Source organism: Mercenaria mercenaria, chromosome 1 (genome assembly GCF_021730395.1).
Source record: "Mercenaria mercenaria strain notata chromosome 1, MADL_Memer_1, whole genome shotgun sequence".
Classification (NCBI taxonomy): Eukaryota; Metazoa; Mollusca; class Bivalvia; order Venerida; family Veneridae; genus Mercenaria; species Mercenaria mercenaria.
Genome location: NC_069361.1, coordinates 11,069,877 through 11,075,876, shown reverse-complemented (window position 1 = coordinate 11,075,876; position 6,000 = coordinate 11,069,877). Strand labels below are relative to the sequence as shown.

Genomic DNA, 6,000 nt, shown 5'->3' with positions numbered 1-6,000 from the left:
TTAAAGAAATTTTTCAACAGGATTAAGAATTATTAATATGCAGGAAGACCTTTGTTCCTTAAAGTGAACCTGGATAAAGCAGTCTGTTTCCAGTGTTCAATACCATGATAGTTTGAACCTCATTTAAACAGCCGCATTTATCACTTTGACCTAAAGACGTACTATTCTTAAATTACTTATCCCAATGTAGATATATATTTTAAACCAGTCACTACCTTTGAACTTTAAACATCTAGTAAGTTTAGAAAAGGATTTAGTCCTGCTCGCCAAAACATTTTTAGACTGTAGCATTTTAAGTGGTAGGTAGCAGGAGGGGAAACAAAGTTTAATTTCATAGTGAAATATTTATTTCAGCGATTGTTTTCCCACTTTACATGCCGCAGTTCTTCCCAATTCAGTCAGTACCGGACCTTTTCCAAAGTGACAAAAAATTCGCTGAATTTATAGATAGTCCTATTCAGGCCATTTTTTGACAGCTAATATACTGATCATGAGCTAACTTTCCAGTCATTATGCCATCTCAGTGATATTGAAATAACTTCATTTGACGACTGTTAGCTTTTGTTTTAAAAAATTTAAAAACTACTTCAAGAATTCTCTCAAATTCACGAAAAAGTCAGGTAGTTGTGAAAAAATATAAAGAAAATAATGTGTCATATTGTGTTCGGCGAAATATGCTAACTATTTAAGGGACGGAATAGTTCTTGTTGATTAGTATGTAGATAAGTTCCATTTTAGGACGAAGAAGCTCCTAAAATAAACTAAAAATACCCACTACTTTATGACATTTAATTATTCACATAGAAATAGTAAAAGTTTGACAGTTAAGTATTTAGTAACAAGTCACTAAAACATTGTTTACAGAAAGATATAATGAAATCTAACATTTCCATGTCAGTAGTTGTTGACAAGTATTCAGTCTTTTTCAACTTTAATACAAAGATTTTCCCCGTTATACACGCTCTGAAAACAACTCTTAAATGATTCCTACTTTGTAGAATGAAATTAATTTTGGCTGCATTTCATTCCAAACGCAAATTAGACCCTTTCAACAGAATTTCCCTTCAAAGTCTAAACGAAGAAGCCTTGGGCTCAGGTATTTTCTCTCCAAGAGGAATACAAATTTAAAAAGTTCTAATTGTCGTTGTTTGTAGCGTTGATCGTCCTCGATATGTATTTCATAAAGTGGCCTCGTACCTATTAGCCATTCTCATCCATCAGATGTTCGTCAAAATCCCGGGGAACCACGGTAGACCTCTGATATGCGAGAATGCTATTAGCATGTTTTAATAATTATGGCCTATTTCCTGGCACATGTGTACCTCTCTCTTCAATAAACCCTCAATTTACGCACTGAATGTTTGTCAAAGTCAATCGATTCATCAATTCCTTCGTTCGTCGCCATTTTCTGATTTTATTTGCTCCCCGGAAGTAGTTTTTATCAATAACGACAACTCACGCAAGGGAAGTAACAACCTTATTGAACAGGACTATAGATAAAACTACAACATGAGCTTGAAGCTTGTATTCGACATAAACATATTATCCTATAACATACAAACAAGCAAACTGTAAACAAAAGCATTATTAAGACATAATTAAAAATTAAGTCCTTCAGATTAAAACCAGAGTATCAAACCTAAAACAATTTGAAAGACATATATTACATCATAGTGATAGAGGTAAGCATATAAAATTACTTAAGAAATTCATTACTAAAAGATACTTATAAAACAGTGAAAAAATGAAGAAAATTTTATACAAAAGCTAAGACCTGTGTAGTATCTGCTGGTCATAAAAGGAGTCTAAAACTACATCTATAAAATTTATAGTCAAGACTTGCGAAATAAAAATTCTCATGAACAGATTTAGGTTAAGCGATCAGCAGCTACCATTCAGAGTGAAATTAAAGGTCAGTGGCCATCCTTTTACAACGCATATTTTCATTATTATTTATAAAGAGTAGTATTGTTTTAAACAAACAGAAATACATATATCACACATGCAGAGTAACTAAAATAACTAGGACATTTGCTAAAGCATATGCAGCTAGACAAACTAAACATAGGTAAGATAAAATGCAGCCGAGACAACCTAAACATAAACAAGATAAAGCAAAATCAAAATCAAAATCAGCATAATCAAAATCAGGAGGGACGCATAGCAGGGTTAAAGCAAAAGAAAGAATACTAAGCATTTTGGGTATGATTCAGGCGCACATGGAACAAGCACACTTGTGTCCACTCCAAGTCTGGATCAGTCGCTCGAATTCCATGTAATCTGTAGTACACCTAACTTCGTTTGGAATACTGTTCCCGACTTGTGTGGCCTCAAAGCGAAAACTCTTCTTACCGTATGTGGTTGTGCTTACTATTAGTACCTCAAGAGTGTTCGTATATCTGAAATTATAATTTGATGATCTTACTGAAACAAGTTCTTGTATATATAAAGGAGAAAATTTATTTAAACTTTTAATTTGATTTGATGAAACATTTGTAATGTAGCGGTTCTCGTATCGGGAGGCCTCGGTAGCTCAATTGGTAGAGCGTTGGCACGGTAAGTTGGTCCGAGGTTCGATTCCCGGTCGAGGGCGCACATTTTTCCTTAGACTTTTACATCTGGGGGCTCGTCCGGGATGCCCATCCTTGGAGCCCATGCAGGGCGAAGCAGTTTGGCTGGGGTGTGCATCTGAATTCGGTTAACAGTTTGCGGCAGACATTGGCCAGGAGTGCCAATGTCTCGCAATAAGAGGGAAGGTGTGTAGCGGTTCTCGTATCGGGTGGCCTCGTTAGCTCAATTGGTAGAGCGTTGACACGGTAAGCCGAAGGTCCGAGGTTCGAATCCCGGTCGAGGCTGCACATTTTTTCTGAGACTGTTACAGTAAATTAAAGTTTGAGTATCTTCGATTAAGAAACGGCTTAACCTTGTTAATAGGCCTACATTTATTTGTCTTGCTGCCTTATTACAGATTTTTGAAAGATGAACTTTTAAAATTTAACAGTGAGTCAATTTCAACTCCAGGCAGTTTTACATGAGGTTCACTGGGTATATTTGTGTCTGATATTTGAGGCTTTTGATATTATCAAATGTATATCTTCTAATGCATATTACCTGCTATCCGGAGTGTCATTGTTTTAGCACTTATTTCGATCAGGTCCATACGGCCGTTGTCTGTAGAGGTAAAAGCAAATATTTTATTAGAAGCACTGAACAAAGGTAAAATACTCAATTTGGAACGTATTCCATAGAAGGTGTATTTGAAGACAATTTATCGGATGTGAGGTCTGTTTTCATTGGTGCTTCAAAAAACATTGACTAATCAAAAAAGGGGACACAAAAATGACATTTATCGTCACCTCCGGTGTTCCTTTGCCGCCATTTTGAAGCACGCTTGCCTGAAATTAGTGAAAAAAGGGGCATTTATGAATTAAAATTTTCATAAAATAGGTAATAAGTATAAGCAGTCATTCCCGACATACTACATTTTTCCTTTAAATGCAGTATAAAATGTGTAATTAACTAGATTCTAGCAAATACCACAAGATCTCTACGATTTTTATGCAAAATTTTCAACTTCCAAGTCTTCTCGATCAGAATAATAGGGGTCTTAGTGCTTATTTTTATGTGAAATGCTGCAGAATACAAATATACCCGTAAAACTGGTTGTATTCAAATGGTTTGGTGTTTTTTTAGGCTACTGCTTCAGTTCTTGCGCGTTTTGATTGTTTGTAAAGGGGGCACATTCCTAGACTGAATCCTAGTCATGCTAGTGGTGGGCAAATAATGCCATTGAAATTTTGTGTGTATAACTGATGTTTACATTGTATTTTATATTTTACTTTAATCGGACAAATCGAAATAGATTAGAAATACGTGAAAATATTCTATGTTCCAAACTGCAATATTTACACAAACACGGCCAGGACACTGATATGTCGAGTAATGTCTGATCAAGATTATTATCACACGTAAAATTCCACTTGCATTGGCGAGTTTAAATCTGGGTAGGACCTCGATGTTTGAAATTAGCTGTAGTCCGATAGTCCAGGGCTACCAAATTTTAGCTGGGGTGTGGTGGGTGGGAGCTACTGATTTTTCGCCGCAGATATAAGCCCAATCAGGCAACTGCTTTTTCCTGTGATTTAAAAAGAAACTTGCTAATTAAATGAGCAAAGCATAGTGATTTCATACGATGTCTTAATATTCAAGAACATGGATAATCCACAATTTCTTTATAAAACAATTTTTTGCACTCGCACATGTTGACAAATGCAGTGTCAGTTACGTAATCGGGGCGCTTATTGGCTGAATACAATCACCTCTGGTCTAACAGATAATATGATTCACTTTCACACTTCCCTTGAAAAATCTCACTAGTACCTGAAGTGGGCGGAGCTTAAATTATCCTATTGATGTGTGTGTGTATTTGTATTCAACACTCATTTTGACATCTTGAAAATTGTCAACAGTATGAGTAGCAGTAAATACCAGCGAGTGAAGATCCTAAAAAATCGGGCGACTTGAATTTCATTTTGCAAATACTTAAGACTCACAGAGTGACGTCGGGGTTCCCACCAGACTTTTGGTGTGGGTTTTTTTATACCCCATAGGTCATCTAACTGGGGGTGGAACTTCAAAAGTTCGGGGTTTTGATATTTCTAACTTTAAATTATTTCTACTATCATGACTATAGACTATATTATAAAATTTAAGGGCTTGGTGCAAAACTAGTTTATTTCATTCTTTATCCATAACAGTTTTGCACGAAGCTGTAGCATTAATGTTGACTAGTGTTATTAAAATAGAATCTACAATAAAACTAATTTCAAAAATATTTTATTAGAGCTGCTTTTATTTTGTTTACATGCTCTGCAGTTACCGTTATTTGTTGCGGAGGTATCAATCCTTGATATGAAGGATTCAGACGTAACACCTTTCGGCTCGGCTGTTGACATCGCCTGCCATCGCTGTTCATTAAATATATCAGTTAGTTTAGTTTGGTTCATTTTTCTCACATATGCAGACAGCAATCAATTATGTCACTCAAAAAATACCACGTGTTAGACTGTCTCTACAATTTCCTATTTAAAACTTGCGCTTTAAATATTTCACACAGAACCAGTCGAGTAACACCCGACACGACTAAAACTAGACACTAGAATTCCACAAACTGTTCATTTTTCAGCTACTTTCGGATTGATTGCATTGTATATTCGCTGTTACTTAAATTTAGAACAATTTAGCATCTTCCTGGTCGGCAATTTGGTTGCGTGAAAGTACGTACAGTAGCAATTTTCTGTACGTTTCAGATAGAAATTTATAATATGTGAAAAACGTACATATTTACGTGAATGGGAACCCTGGACTTGTCCAATGATGGGGACTCAGGTGATGATGATATGGAGTATTCATAGTCCAAATAATCGGATGTTTCGGGACAGCGTGATAATTTTTTATGGTAGCTGTCTCCGTTAGAGGGATGACAACTTTAGAATATCAGATCATAAAATAAGTCATCCCGATATTGGTGATAAGCCTAATAAGTAAGGCTAGAGTATAATATCAGGGCTCGACACTAACGCTGGTCCGAGACCAATGCTTTTCAGGGAGGACCACTAATTTCTCGAATCTATTTGGTCCAATAGACCACTGAAAATTACAAGCAAGACATTTTTAAAATAAATTAATAAAAAAATATTGAATTGTTCACGGTACTGAAGTACAGCAGTTTAAAAATAGAATTTAGTTTTCCCTGTGTGTTTTTTCTTGAAATTTGGAATGCCCGGATGTAACGCTGGTACTAAAACCCGGGAAAGGAACACAGTAACTTATCTAAAGGCTTGAAGTATTCATTTACGACCTCACGGTAATACCTAGTCTGCAACTATTGAGGTATCAGTACAGTACCCAGCGTTCGGTAGACCCGAGGTTCCGGATTCTGACCCGCGAAAATCGAGAAAAACTCATCTGACTCGCGCAGAAAATGCCCCATTGCTAAGG

General features: G+C 36.0%; 1 protein-coding gene across 6 annotated transcripts in view; it reads left to right on the top strand.

Moving 5' to 3' along the window:
* The first annotated feature begins 3,314 nt into the window (after positions 1 to 3,314).
* LOC123544994 (RNA-binding protein lark-like) overlaps positions 3,315 to 6,000 on the top strand; it is a 34,456-nt gene continuing 31,770 nt past the window's right edge. For all 6 annotated transcript variants that reach the window (XM_045331201.2, XM_045331199.2, XM_045331198.2 and 3 more), the window contains exon 1: positions 3,315 to 3,447. The gene's annotated coding sequence lies outside the window, so the exon portion shown is untranslated. The remainder of the gene's footprint in view (positions 3,448 to 6,000) is intronic.